This window comes from Ceratotherium simum, chromosome 4, assembly GCF_057802395.1.
Source record: "Ceratotherium simum simum isolate JZ-2026a chromosome 4, ASM5780239v1, whole genome shotgun sequence".
In the NCBI taxonomy this organism is placed as follows: Eukaryota; Metazoa; Chordata; class Mammalia; order Perissodactyla; family Rhinocerotidae; genus Ceratotherium; species Ceratotherium simum.
Window position 1 is genome coordinate 26,976,502 of NC_141903.1, and position 14,635 is coordinate 26,991,136.

Sequence of the window (14,635 nt, forward strand, 5' to 3'; positions counted from 1 at the left end):
GTTCCTAATAAAATTCATTTTAGGCACTTATGCTTTGTCCTCGGCTCCTGGGAGGCTGCCTCTTCTGTGGACAATTTCTTTATATCCTTGATTTTCCAAATCATACCCTTCACTGAATTGCCTCGGGGCCCAAGCACAAAATTAAAACATTAAACCGATAAAATATAACATGGCAACAATTAAGACAGCAGCAAACAAAACAGCGCATTAAAAAAAATTAGCCTCAGAGCGTTTTTCTACCAGTTAAAAAAAGATGCATTTGTTAGTGGTAGAAATCAGAAGCTTCCAGACCACTCAACCTCTGAGCCCCTCTCGGGTAAGCAGCATGCCTTAGTCATCTGGAATTCTCGAGCAGGGCACAATGAGGGCATTCGGGAAATGAGTGAAGGAAGGCCCGTCATCAGAAGAGAAGGAAGCTAAGCAGGTGGGGTGCTAAAACCTTCTTTTCCCAGCAGAAAAGTTCTCCTGCACAGAGGTGGGAGGTAGCATGACACAAGGGAGAGGCTACTGGGCCGGAAGTCAGGAAAATATCTTTTTGGCCTGGCTCTGCTGTGTGACCTGGGCCAGTCTCTTGTTCTCTCTGATCCTTAGCATTTCTTTTGGTTTGAGCAGTTCGACAAAGGCCCTTCCAGCATTGGAACTCTCAAGAGAGGGATTCATCTGGGAAGGCTGCCCTTGCCCCCAGACCTAGAGACCGTTCCTTCTCCCACCGTAACAATGGGTTCTCCTTGGAACAAATCACTGTGGCCAGGAGGTTTCTCACAGCCTCCTTTCCTCTCGTGGGATGACAATTTCTCTCTTTCTCTTTTCTTCAATCTCATTGGAGATTTTAAAGGTTTACAAAAGGTTTAAAAGTTATTACTGAAGTAGCAAGTCAAACAATTCATAGACATATAAAGACAAAGTCAATCTTTCCTCCGTCTCATCCATTCCCAGCCAATTTCCCCACACTCCAGCCCCTCCCCTCCCCAGCCAGTCTTGTGGGCCTGGTGTCGGATCCCTTCACGTCCTTCCTCTGCTCAAACATAGATGTCCTTCATAATACGTTTTACTCCCCTTTTCCTTTTCCATTTCTCTTAACTTTCTTTTTTACAAAAGGGATGGTACTAAGCACACAACTCTGCAACTCGCTTTTTTCACTTAATAACACATCAGAGCCATTTCTCCAGACATCTGGATCTGCCACAGCCTTTTGAGTAACAGTAAGGGCTCACATTTGTAGAGAAGCCAGCACTGTGCTGCCAGACTGACCAGCTCTAACCGGTTTAACCCGCAGCACCCTGTGAAGCATGTAACTGGTTATCAGCCCTGTTTAGAGAGGGGGAACTGAGGCTCAGAGAGGTCCAGGCCAAGGCCATGCAGCCAGCGAGTGGCAGGATTTGGACAGGCTCCAGCTGCCAGGGTGCTCTTAAACAGTCCCCTGGCAGGACTCTGGACAGGCAGAGGTGACAGACAGCACGATGGGGGTTATTCACTTCCAGTTTTCTGGCTAATACAACACTGCTGCTCTAAAGGCCCTAGGAACTACATCCTTACAGACCTTAATTTTTGTAGGATGGAATTAAAAGTGCAGCAGAGGGGACGCATGGGTTTTTTTTAACAGCTAAAGCTGGATTAACTGCCAAAAGGGTTGTAGCAACAGTCTCATCAGCATAATTTCTTATTTATGTGGTTTTATTTCCCAGAGCTGGAAGGGTCCTTGGAGAGCATCGAGCCCAGCTCTCTCCTCTTACTGATAAGGAAATAGGCCCAGGGGTAGGAATCAGTTTGGTGAGGTCCCCAGTGGGATAGAGGCAGAGGTAGACCCTGTCCCTCTTTGCCTGGACTATTGCCACAGCATTCCTCCCTCCAGCTGCCTCTGCCTCCACTCTCTTCTCCTCTGTCTGTTCTCCACACTGCATTTGGCATCACATTGCTCCCCTGCTTATCAATCCTCCGTGGGGGGAACCACTGACCCCGGGATCAAGTGTCCATTAGCTTCCTAATAGGCATTCAAGCCCATCCCAGTCTGTTCATCCTTCAAAGCCAAGTGCACAGGCCACCTCTTCCACGGTGCCTTCCCTGACTGCCCCAGCTTCTCCCCTCTAGCACGGTCATCTCTGTTCTGCAACGAGGCAGAACAGAGCCTCCTTCTAGGAGGAGCCACATTGCAGAAGGACCTGCCAGGAGGGGGCAGTACACAACCAAAGAAAGGTCTCCCGAAAGGTCAAGGTCACGGGGGGGCCTGAGTCCCACCCTAAGCCCTTTGCTGTGCACCCTTTAGTCTCCAGTGTAGACGCCTGAGGGAATATAGGGGGGTTCCACCCCAGTGGGGTAACCTTTGGCAAGCCCTGCCTCTCCTGCACCTCACTTTGCCTCTCTGTCAAACGAGAGGGTTCCACCAGTCCGTTCAGCGTTTCTGGAAGCGTGGTGATGCACAGAGTGACTTCAGGAGATAAATAGATGGACATTTTAAAATGGAAATCATTATGTATTTATTTTAATGTGTATTAGACAAAAAATAACTAGCACATCAAACCTGTTATTTCACAGATATTATTGCTTAGAACGGGGCATTCAAGTAAAAAAACAGTGAGTCAATGTAAAAGAAAGTGCCAATTAAATAATAGTACAGGTGGTAAGACAGCAATGAATGGCTGTGATCGGGGAAAACACTGGTCTGTCTTTGATGTTCCGGAATTCTGTGATTTACGGTGACTCCTGCCCTTGCTAGGGGTGGAAGCTGGGAGGAAGGAGCTGCCCCAGGAGCTGGAGCGCTGGGCCTTGGGGCGGAGGGCAGGAATTCAGCAGATGGGCCATGTCCCCCCAGCAGACCCTCCCCACCTGTGGAGGGGTAGAGTTCCTGCCCCCCTCCTCGCCTTCTTTCTCAGCTTCCCTGCAGTTACTAAGGAGTGGGAGGCTGAGAGGGGCCGTGTTCTGGAAGCTCATCTGCTCCCTCATTCTCACTCAGCACCCCGCTTGGCATAAACTATTGAAGGTGATGATTAACAAGGATGCAGGAAGGCACAGGGGGTGGGGAGAGAAAATAAGGCAATGGGGACAGAGTTTTCTCACATACGTGAATGTCCAACCTGGAATGACCGTCTAAGGATTCCCGAACTTGGCTGTGCATTGGAATCACCCAGTGATTCAAAGAAATAGAATTCCAGGGCCCCACCCCAGGCAATTCTGATTATTGGGCCCTTGCATTTACGTTTTTAAAAGCTCCCTAGTCGATTCTGATGCTTCTAGGTTTGGAACCACCACCTTAGACCGCACATCTCCCTCAGTGTACCTGTGGAGACACCAAGGCTCAGAGAGGTTGTGTCACTTACCCACAGTCACCCAGCAAATCAACAGCAGATGTCCTGACTTCCAGCTCGGTTCTTCCCACTGAGGGAATTGCATCCTTGTTGAGCCTAGTCCCTGGTTAGCAAAGAGAACTCCACTGACAAATGTGGTGGGATTTCTTTGAGCTTCCTTTGCCTCTGGGCTTGTCAAGGACTTTCTACAGAAGAGAACATGCTGTGTGAGCAGCCATCTGCTCAGAAGGCCGGAAGGGGTGGTGAAGGGTGGAGGAGGATGGCAACGGAGGGGGCGGCTGGGAGATGCGGCTTCCTGTCTGCAGTTGCCAGCCTGCACAATTAGCCTGCTGAGGGCAGGAGCCAATTCGGATGTATGCCACCAGTAGCTGGGTTTTCACACGGCATCCTTAAGGAGAAGAATCAGGAGCAATGACTAGGAGGCAGATTCCAAGTGGAATTTTCTAACTGTGATCAGTGACCCAGGAGACAAGTGACCCTGGAGCAAATGTCCAGCTCCTGTTGTTTTTTTTAATGTAAAATATTTAACATATGAAAAATAGAGACAATTACAGTTGTTCCCTTGGACCTAGATTGTGAAATAAGACATCACATATAAACAGGAGCTTCTCGGCCCATTCCCCTCCCTCCTGCTCAGAGAGAGTCACCACCCCATTCTCTGAAGTTGGCCTGAATCTTTCCGGTGCATATTTTTATATTTATGCTACATATGTATACATTCGTAAAACATACGAAGTATTGCTTTGCAGATTTTTAAAGTTTTTGTAAACGATATAGTATTGTACAGAGCCTTCTGCAACTTGCTTGTTTTCATTCAATTTTGTTTGAAATTTATCCATGCTGTTGTGCAGAGTTCTGCACATACATTGCCACTCTCTAATCCATTTCACTGGAAGTATGTACCACAATTTATTAATCCATTCTCCTGTTAATGAGCATTCAGGTTATTCCAGTTTTCCACAGTACAAACCACGCTGCCATGAACATCCTCGCATATGTCCCCGCATGCGCCTGGGGAGGGGTCGCTGGGTGAGTGAGCTTCTTCAGGTTCACCTGCCATCGCCCCACCGCACCTGAAGCGCTGGCCAGTTTCTGTCGCTCCACATCCAGACTCACACCGGCAATTGTCAGACTTCAGAATTTACGCCACTGTGATGGGGGCCAAATGTCTCTCATTTGTGTTTTTAATCTGTATGTCTCTGATCAGTGGGGCTGAAAGGTTTTCACCACTTTACTGGTCATGTGGATTTCCTCTCCTGTGAATTACCTTTGCGACCCGACTTGTGTTTCCTTGGGTTGTTTGTCTTTCTTATTGATTTGTAGGAGCTCTAGTCCCTGGTGTGTTGCTACTATCTTCTGCCAGTCGGTGGCTTGTCTTTTCACTTTATTTATGGAGTCTTGCTGCACAAGGGTTTTACATTTTAGTATAACCGACAGCATCAATCTCTTCCTCTATGGTGTTGGCTGCTCCGCTCTGCGGTCAGCTGAGGCCATTTTGCCCTGCGTAGCACTTCCTCTGGAGACCTTGTGGTGGAGCAAGAGGTGAATGGGCTCTCGAGCTGGGTCAGCCTGGGCTGAATTCAGGCTGAGAGATTTACAGGCTAGGTGAACTTGGGAGTAAGTCATTCTACCTCTGGGCTCTGGCTTCCTCACTTGTAAAATAGGGGTAAAGACAGTCGCCAACTCTCAGGGATGCTATGAGGCTGGGATGAGGAAGGCAGTGGCAGAAGTGCTGAAACCCCATGGGGAGGGAGGACACACTGAGAAAAGTCTCTGGAGAAGTTATCACCTGAGGCCTGTCCAGTGTGGATGTCCCAATCTTGCCTGGCCCCGAGGGATCAACACAGTCTCTTCAGCTCTAACTACATCTCAGAGTGGGGCTGGGTCTCTGGAGGAATTGGGACATGTGGAACTCAGGTCTACCACCCCTTCCCTCCCACCCATGGCCTTGGGTCCTGGGCCTGTGTTCGGTGACTCTGAAGGCAGGGACGTGTGTGGAGTGACATTCCTGATCTCAAAGGAGACGAGGGAGGATGTACACCACGGCCGCTGAAAGCTGCCCATTCACCCGTGGCAGAGCATCTGGTGGCTCCAAGGAAAATATTTGTCCTAGGGAAAGAAAAGGGCACTTTCACTCGTATGTGACCACATGCCAGCCCACACAAACAGGTCTCTTGAGGCCACCGCAGGAGGGTACTCCTGTTACTCCAAGTATTTTGTCCTGGGCACAGCACCCTCTTGGGGCAGGATCAAGCTGGAGGTGGAGTGGGCAGAGCCTTCTGGGGTCAGCAGCCTTTTGGACAAGGCCACAGAACCCATGGCCAACAGGGCCAAAAGATGCCTCCTTATCCACCCCACTTACTGACCCCAAATCACTGCATCCTCCCCGCCATAGAGGGGTCAGCCTGCTCAAGTGACCAGAGCACTGGGATGGCAGTCAGAAGCATTGCTTACAATTGAAACTTGTTTCTGGAGTAGGCAATACACACACATGATGCAAGATTGTAAAGGAACAAAGGGGACGCAGAGAAAAGTAAGTCTCCCAGCTCCCTAGCCCTCTCCTCCAGCCTCCTAGGAGCAAGCTATGTTACTGGAGATTATAGACATATATGTATTTATATAACATGGATAGTGGCACATTACACACACTGTGGTAAGCTTTGCTTATTTTTTTCACCCCATCTTCTCTCTCGAATTTCGGACCGGGAATAAAACAGGCAAGAGTGAATATTTGAAGAATGGATGGATGAGGTGGTGAATGAATGAATGATGTTCATCGGTTCAGGCTTTTTCTACTCTGTATTTCAGAACTCGTCCCTAAGCTAGGGAGGGTCCCTCTTCCTCAGGCATGTCGCTGCAGGTGGGTCGATTCAGGCCTTCTTGACCCTGGCACAGAGCCATCATGGGGGAACTCAGTGAACCAGGCAGCTGAACAGCTTAATTGTCATTTCCACCAGCAGATGGTTACCAGGGAAACTCAAGAATGTTAGAACTGGGAAGGGTTTTCAGGCAATGTGGACGCAGCCTGATAGAATCTCCGCTAGAGCGGGGGGGTTCCCAGAAGTTCTTAAGGACTTTAATTTTTTAATGTTTATTGCAATGATAATCTAAAATGGTTAAAAATTATGTTTATGGATCATCTGGATGTCTGCCTGGTAACACTGCATGGCCATGCGACTATGCCTTTGTTAGTGTTTGTGTTTATGATCACACTGGCTCTGGATAATCAACAATCCCACAGCTCCTGAATAATCCAAGATTTTCACATAGATCTAACCGAGCAGGTTCTTACATTTTGTGTCTGCAGACCCCCAAGATCCCTGGATGTATTCTTAGGCTCAGTGAGAATTTTTTAAAGGCATCTATCTGAACATTATGCAAGTATGAGACAGCCTGGTGAGGACTAAAGGGCACAGACGAGGGTCGGGAGCCTGGATGCAGGTCCTGTCTCTGCCTCTTCTCGGCTGCGTCACCTGGACGCTTCTGCTTTAATCTCCCCGTCAATAAAGTAGGGATCAAAATGCCTTCCTCGCAAGATATTATGAAGGCAAAATGCAATAGTGAATGTGAAAGTTCTGTCTTTATAAGCGTGTTCAACCCTCTCATTTTAAAGGAGGGAAATGAGGCCTGAAGAGTTGAAATGATTTTTCCAACATCAGTTCTTGGCAGAGCTGGGCTGGGAACTGGAGCTCCTATCCCCACTTGGCGCTTCCTCCACTGCCCCGGGCACCCAGGCCATTAGCAGTGGTGGTGTGATTCCAATTCTGGGAAGTGTAATAATAACATCTCAGGTGGGGCCTGTCACTAGTTGAGCAAATATACTACCTTTATTTTTATTTGTTAAAGAGATTAAATTAAGGAAACCAAACAAATAAATGAGCACATTGAACTCCCCACAGCTATATCTCTTTTCCTGGAGCAAAAAACAAATTCTTCCTCAGGCGAAAGGTCGGACAGGAGGCGTGTGGGGACAGAACACCCAGCCAAGGGCTGCAGTGCCAGACACTTTGATTTGCCACTTTGCTGGGTGGAAGGTCTGTCGTGCCGGGCACAGGGGCTTCATTCCAGCACCTGCTGCTCTGGGGGACGTGGTTTCAGGGTTGGGGTCACCAGGGCAGCTGTGAGCTCCAGAAAGCCGGGACCAGATCCGGCCACTACTGTTTCTCTCAAGCTCAGCTCAGCCTTGCACATAGTAGGTGCTTGATCAACATTTAGAGGATGAAGGAATGCGTGACTAGAGTCACGTTCTTTATGTTTAAAGATTTGGAGGGGCTGCTCAAAGAAATGTCTCACAGGTCCAGGTGCAAAATCAGGAGGTCAGGAAGCAAGGGAACTCAGGGCAGAAACGGCCTCCTGGCCTGAACTTCAGGGACCAGGCAGGAGATAAGCGGAGGGTGAGGATGGTTCAGAGGCTGATGTCAGACACAACAGGTGGATTGACTGATTTGTGGCATCAAGTCTGTTTGCCAAGCATTTTCCGTATGTCAGACCCTGTGCTAGATGCTGGCGATCCTGAGCAGAGAAAGTCCTGTATCCCGGGAACCCCCCGTCTATAGTAATGAGTCCACAGTAGTGAAGAAGAGTTTGTGCTTTGAAATCAGACAGACACGAGCTGAAACCCCAGCTCCACAATGTGTGACCTTGGGCAAGCCACTTTCCTTCTCTATGTTCCAGTTTCCTTCCCTGCAAAACGGGATGAAGAACGGTACCTGCCTCTGTGGCTGGTAAATAAGATATGACCCTAAGTAAGGCACAAAGTACCCAGCACAGAGCGTGCGCTTCATACGTGCTATCTAGCATGACCATCTGACTGGGCCTGGGCCCCCCTAGAACATGGGCCCTTCCCCTCCATCTGCCCTGAGCCCCAAGTGGCTTCTCTGACCCGACAGGAGGAAGCAGCTTGGATGGGCATCTCCCGTCCATGCACAGCAAGTTATTCATACTTGATTTGTTATTGTGGTTTTTGCGGTTGTTGTTGTTTCTACTAAGAACATTGATGCTATGAATAAACTCGTGCATGTCGCTTGGTGCATGTGAACAAGAGTTTCTCTAGGGTGTACATAATAATAATAAACAACCGGAAAGGTAAGGGCACTGAGCAATCAAGATGAATGCTCTGGAGCTGGAAGCTGGTCCTGGTGGTATTCTGTGAGGCCAGGTGTTAACCTTTTAGTTGCTGGATCATGGGGAGGTTGGGGCAGGGGAGGAGCTGAGGCAGCCAGAGCACAGGGGGTCACACAGTGAAGCAGTGGGGGAGAGACTTACAGTGGTAGTTATTTGCCAACTGTCATGGAATTATTTCAAAATTTTAACACGTGTGGTCAAAATGGTAAGCATTGGTGTATATGTGCCTGGGAGTATATATGCATAGGAGTGGAATTGCTAGGTTGTAGGGAAAGAGAACGATCAACTTTATAAAATAATAGCAGATTGTTTTCCAAATCACTTATCCGCATAGACATTCCCTCTAGCAGTCAGCATCCAGTTGGTCCACATCCTTGCCAACACTTGGTATTGTCAGATTCCTTATTTTTTTGCTGATCTAGTAGGTATAAAATGATATCTCACAATGGTCTTAATTTGTAGTTCTCTGAATCCTAATGAAGCTGAACGTCTTTTCATATGCTTATGGGCCTAGAGCTATTTGCTTAAAGGACCTGGGCCTCTGACACCACAGAGAACATTCTGCTTCCTGCCTTGCACAACAGCCATGTGGAAGGGTAGGAACACTGGACAGGGGGCCAGGAGACCTGGGTTGCAACCTCAGCAGGGTCACACTCCCACTTGTGGCCTTAGGCAAGGCATTTGCCTTTTCTGAGCCTCAATTTTACCATCAGCCAAGTTGGGGAGAGCCTTATGCTGCTCATAGGGAGGGCAGCTAAGAGATCAAGTGAGATCATGGAAGGAAATGTGCTTTGGGGACTGAATAGTCCTGTACCAGGCAGGGATTAGCATTCCCCCTTTGAAGACAATTTAAGAAGGCTTTGAAGCCCAGGGGAGCAGGAGCAGGCAGCCAACCTCCTGGAAGCAGAGAGCACCAGCTCCAAGGCTTGAATGAATGTCTCCTTCCTTCCCCCGCCCCACCTCCAGGCACCTCTCTACCCCCGCCAGGCAGAGAAGGAACAAATTCCATTAACTCCTGGCACAAACATGCCTTAGGCACCCTGAGGGGCTTTGAGAACCAAAGCTCATGCCCAGGCTGCTCTAATGTGAAGCCTCCTGGGGCCTGGTCCTTCCCTGGGAGGCCTGCTGCTGCAGGCTGCTGGGCCAGCAGGCAGCCACGGATTAGCTGCCCAGGCCAAGACACAGAGATGCAACCACATGACAGTGTCTAAACCTTGGGTTCATGGCTCTTTCCTCTGTTCCTTCTGGCCTCACATTCCTCACCTGGCTGATAGCAGGAGGGTTAGCCTAGATGGGCATGGCTCAGAGCATGGGCTGTGGTGCACTAACCATCGTAGATGGTGGTTAATGAGGGGAGGAAAGATTCTGTGGTGAACGAAACATTGAATTAAATTATTTTTGCCACTAACATTTGCTGAACGTGCCAGGCGCCGGGATAGGCATTTTCCAAGCATTATCTCATTGACTTCTTAAAACAACCTTATGAGGCAGGTACTATGGCTGGAGGTACTATGGCTGGCTCCAATTACAGGTGAGGAAATGAAGGCTTTGCAAGGTTAAGTGACTTACCCAAGGTCTCTCAACTGGTAAGTGGCAGAGCCATGATTCAAACGCAGACTGCCTGTTTCCAGATCTCCTTTTCTTAACCAAGTTGAATTAATGGGGCTTGGTGACTACGCAGATTGTAGGGGTCTGGGGAAAGGGAAGGAAGAATTCACATGCCTTTTTTTTTTTTTTTTTTGTGAGGAAGATCAGCCCTGAGCTAACATCCATGCCAATTCTCCTCTTTTTGCTGAGGAAGACTGGCCCTGGGCTAACATCTGTGCCCATCTTCCTCCACTTTATATGGGACGCCGCCACAGTGTGGCCTGACAAGCGGTGCAGTGGTGAGCGCCCGGGATCCGAACCCGGGCCGCCAGCAGAAGAGCGTGCATACTTAACCGCTATGCCACGGGGCCGGCCCCTACATGCCCTTTCTTTGATTCATCTCAATGTCAGATAGTGGCCTGGTGGCTGGTGGAAAAAAACAATGAAAAAATAAATCACCCTGCTTTACCCTTCCAGAACTTCAGGTAAGGAGGTAAATTCAGCAGAGTGTGAAATCACACTGAGGTGGGTATCGGGAGACAAGACTTCCTGGAGTGATCTCTTCTAAGCCAAGACTTAAGGGACCAGTAAAATGTGAAGAGGGCAGGAAAAGGCAGAGAGAGTAGCATGTGCAAAGGCCAGGAGCTAAGGGAGAGCATGCAAAGTCACAAACACAGTGGATTGAAGGGAGGGGGCATGGGAGATGAGGCCTGGACAATAGCAAGGGGTAGTCACCCAAGGCCTTGACTTTGAGGCTTCTAGATTGGGGCTGGGACAAAGGAGAGGTGACAACGTTGAGGAAGTACTGAGGAAACAGTGGGCTGTTGGCTGAAGCTGGGAACATGAGAGGAGGAGCGAGGGAGGAGGCAGAGGGGGTAGTGATAGCTTGGCTTCGGCCTTCCCAATACTGAAGGGGGTCACTGCTAAGGTCTCTTCCAGGGCTGACCTTCTCAACTTCCCTGGAAGGAAGGAACGTCTCCCTGTGGCCCCTCCATCCCCAAATATTCCGGGCAGGAATGAGCGCGATCTGTTTCGTCAACGCAGTCTGCAATGAAGAGTCTCATTCAGGGAGGCAAACAGCTGCTTGACTATTAATAGTCAGGGGCCTCAGCCGCAGCCTGCTGGGAGGGCCTCGGCATGCAGTTCTGGAAAGGTAAAGCTGTTCCTTCTGTCCGTCTAGATTTTGCACCCCGTGGTGGGGCAATCGGCCGGGCGCTTATTTCTCGGAAGGTCAGTCACCCTGAGCCCTCAATGCAGCAGCTTGGAAGGGGTGTGGCCTGGCCCTGCTGGGATGCTGGCCCTCCTCCTTCATGCTGGACCCAGTTAGAGGGAGAGGGAGCCCAGAGGACCCAGAGCTGGCCGGAGAAGCGGACATCCATGTGGACAGAGGAATGTCTGGTTGGGGTCTCCACAGCTGCTCTCGTGGAAGATCAGGCACCTGCCCTTAAGGGGGTCACGGGGAGATCAGAGTTGTATGGCTGGAAGGGAAGGGGGGGTCAGTCTGGAAATAGGAAGACTGATGAAAGGAACTGGGGGATAGAGAGGGTAGAGGTTGAGGCTGGGGTCAGGGAGACAGACCATGGCTGAGGGGAGCCTAGAAGTCCAGGCCTGACGGGGTGAGGCCAAGGGCAGGCCACAGGCTCCTTCTGGCCGCCGCCCTCCTGACGTGTGACCTCATTTGTGGCCAGCCAGATCACCCATCTGAAGAAGCCTGTGGAGAGGGCTGCTGGGAGCGAGCTAATGGAAACCCAACGGGCGCCCGCTGAGGCCAAGTCCTGTCGTGCTAGAAGCCCTGTGGCGTCGGCCCAAGCAGACACGGGGCTCACAGGCTGGCTTTGTTCCCCGCCCTCTCAGGTGGCTGCTTCAGGTGGTGGCCACTTCAAAGAAGCCCCTTTTAAAGTGGGTCCTCACCTCAAGTTTCTTAAGGGCCCTGTCCGGGCTAATGAGATCATTAAGAGGCTCCTTGTTAAATGGGTTTAAATAGAGTTTGCTTGTATGGCCTCTGGCTGAGCCCTGCACCCTGGGTGTAGTTTTTAAAAAAATTTTAATGTATGTGTGTTTGTATCTGTGTATGTACTTAATGAACTGCTTGAGAGTGTAGGCTCTGGTCTCAGACTGTCAGGATTGAATCCTGCCCACCACTTTTTAGTAGTGTGACCTCAGGCCAGTTACCTACCACTCCTCAGCGCCCCGGTTTCCCCATTTGTAAAAGGGGGCTAATAGTTGCGCTGCTGATTTGCACTGTAGATCCCTCCAGTGACTCTTCATTGCCCTCAGGAGCGTGTCGAAGTTTCTTAGGATGGTGGCCTCTTTCCTCACCACGCCCATTTCTCACACTTGTCACTCTGACCATACGGATCAGCCCTCTTGATCCAGCCTTCAGTTGTGCTGTTTGTTCATCTTGGGACTCTCTTTCCCTAACCATCCCTCTCCTCTGGGTCTCCGCTGAGGTACTGCTTCCTGGGAGGCCTCTACTGATGGCTCGCTCCGACTCCATGTGTCCCTCAGGAAGGCGACACCACGTTATACTGAAATGTCCTGCCAACTTGTTGGCTTTCCATGCTAGGCTGTAAGCTGCTTGGGGGCAGGGACTCGCCCACTCCTCACAGTGTCCCCAGGGCCCAGCACTGCGCACGATAGTTTGGTAATAAGCGCCTGTCCTTTACTGGCAGTCCAGTTGAAGGGTAAGGCTGCCTCTAGGTCTTCTGTTACTAGATGTTCCTTGATGTTGCTCCCTCTCCTTCTCGCTGGCCGTGACTCAGAATCCCACCACAGCAAAGCCTGTGTCAGGAAGGAAGCACGGAGGACCCCAGACCCAGGTGTTGAAGCCGAGCCCACCTGGAAGCAGGCTGTCATTCCTTCATACATGAACTCCAACCTCTGTGTGTGTGCTGTAGATGTTATTACTATTATTTTATTGAGGTATAATTGACATACAAGATTATATTAGTTTCAGGTATACAACATAATGATTTGATATTTGTATATATTGCAAAAAGATCACCACAATAAGTCTAGTTAACATCCGTTACCATACACAGCTACAAAACTTTTTTTCTTGTGATGAGAACTTCTAAGATCCACTCTCTTAGCAAGTTTCAAATATGCAATACAGTATTATTAACTCTAGTCACTATGCTGTACATTACATCCCTATGACATTTATCTTATAACTGGGAATTTGTACCTTTTGACCCCCTTCACCTATTTCGTCCACCCCCCGTCCCTTGCTTCTGGCAACTACCAATTTGTTCTCTGTGTCTATGAGCTTGGTTTTTTTTTTTAGATTCCACATATAAGTGAGATCATACGGTATTTGTCTTTCTCTGTCTGACTTATTTCACTTAGCATAATGCCCTCTCCAACCTCTTGATTAAGTCTATCCCGGCTCACCTGGACCTTTGTCTGAGGATAGTATGCAGATGTGCAGAGCATTCCAAGTCTTTGTGATTTTTTTCCCCAGAACCCCACAACGTCAGTGTCTGTGTGTCTACTTGGTGTCTAGACTGATCGACTGGTAAGGCCCTGGTGGGCAGGAAGGCAGGGAGACCCACGGGGTGGAGCCCAGCTCTGAGTGGGAGGTCTACAGGCTGTCTGGCTGGAGTAGCAGGAGCAAGGTCAGGATCATTACCGAGGGGGGACAGCATTTTTCAAGTTAAGGGGTGAGGAAAGGGTAGATAAATGGGATGCAGAGTAGGAAAACTAAAGTTGGGGGTGGGACAGTCAAGAGAGAACTGGGGCCAGCTTCAAGGAGAGAGTGGAGGTGGTGGTTCAGGACCAAGTGTGTGAACAAAGTGAACCCACATGTAACTTGTGCTATTGGGGAGAGCCTGGTAGCTTATGAGGACGACACAGGCTACACATGTCTCCCCACTAAACCAGGAGCTCCTCAAGGAGAGGGACCATGTACTCTTCACATAGGTATCCCCTGGATTGCAGAATGAATCCCAAATCCTTCCATGTAGTCAGCATTTAACAGAAGAGTTCTCTCTTCTGGGCGCTTGAAATTGATGCTACTTCTTCTCCTAATAAAAATAGATATCATTTGCTGAGCTCTGTCCGTATACCAGGCCCTGTGCCGAATACTTCGCATCCATTGTCTCCAAGACTGTCAGATGCACGAGAGCAGGAACAGGGCCTGTTATGGGTCACCATTGTATCCGCAGGGCCTAGCACAAGCCTGACACAGAGTTGATGCTAAATACATATTTGTTGAATGAACAACTAATCCTGCCTATAATCCATATTTTACAAATAAGGAGCTGAGTCTCAAACAGGCTAAGTAACTAAAGTTATACAGCTAGTGGGATGGGGAAGTCGGGATTTGAACCGAGGTCTCTCTGACTCCAAAGTTCACATGCTTATCCATGCTCTGCTGTCACAGCCATTATCTCGGAGCTTCTTATCAAAGTGTGGTCTGAGAACCAGTGTCATCAGCATCACCTGGGAGCTTGTTGGAACTGCAGAATCTCATGCACCCCAGACCTATTGCATCAGAATATACAGTGTAACAAGATGCCCAGGTGATTCAGATATACGCTATTAAAGTGTGAGAAGCCTGTTTTCAGTAGCGTGCGCTTCTTTCAGCCTCCCCAGCAAATCCATCCCACAGCCACTCAGGG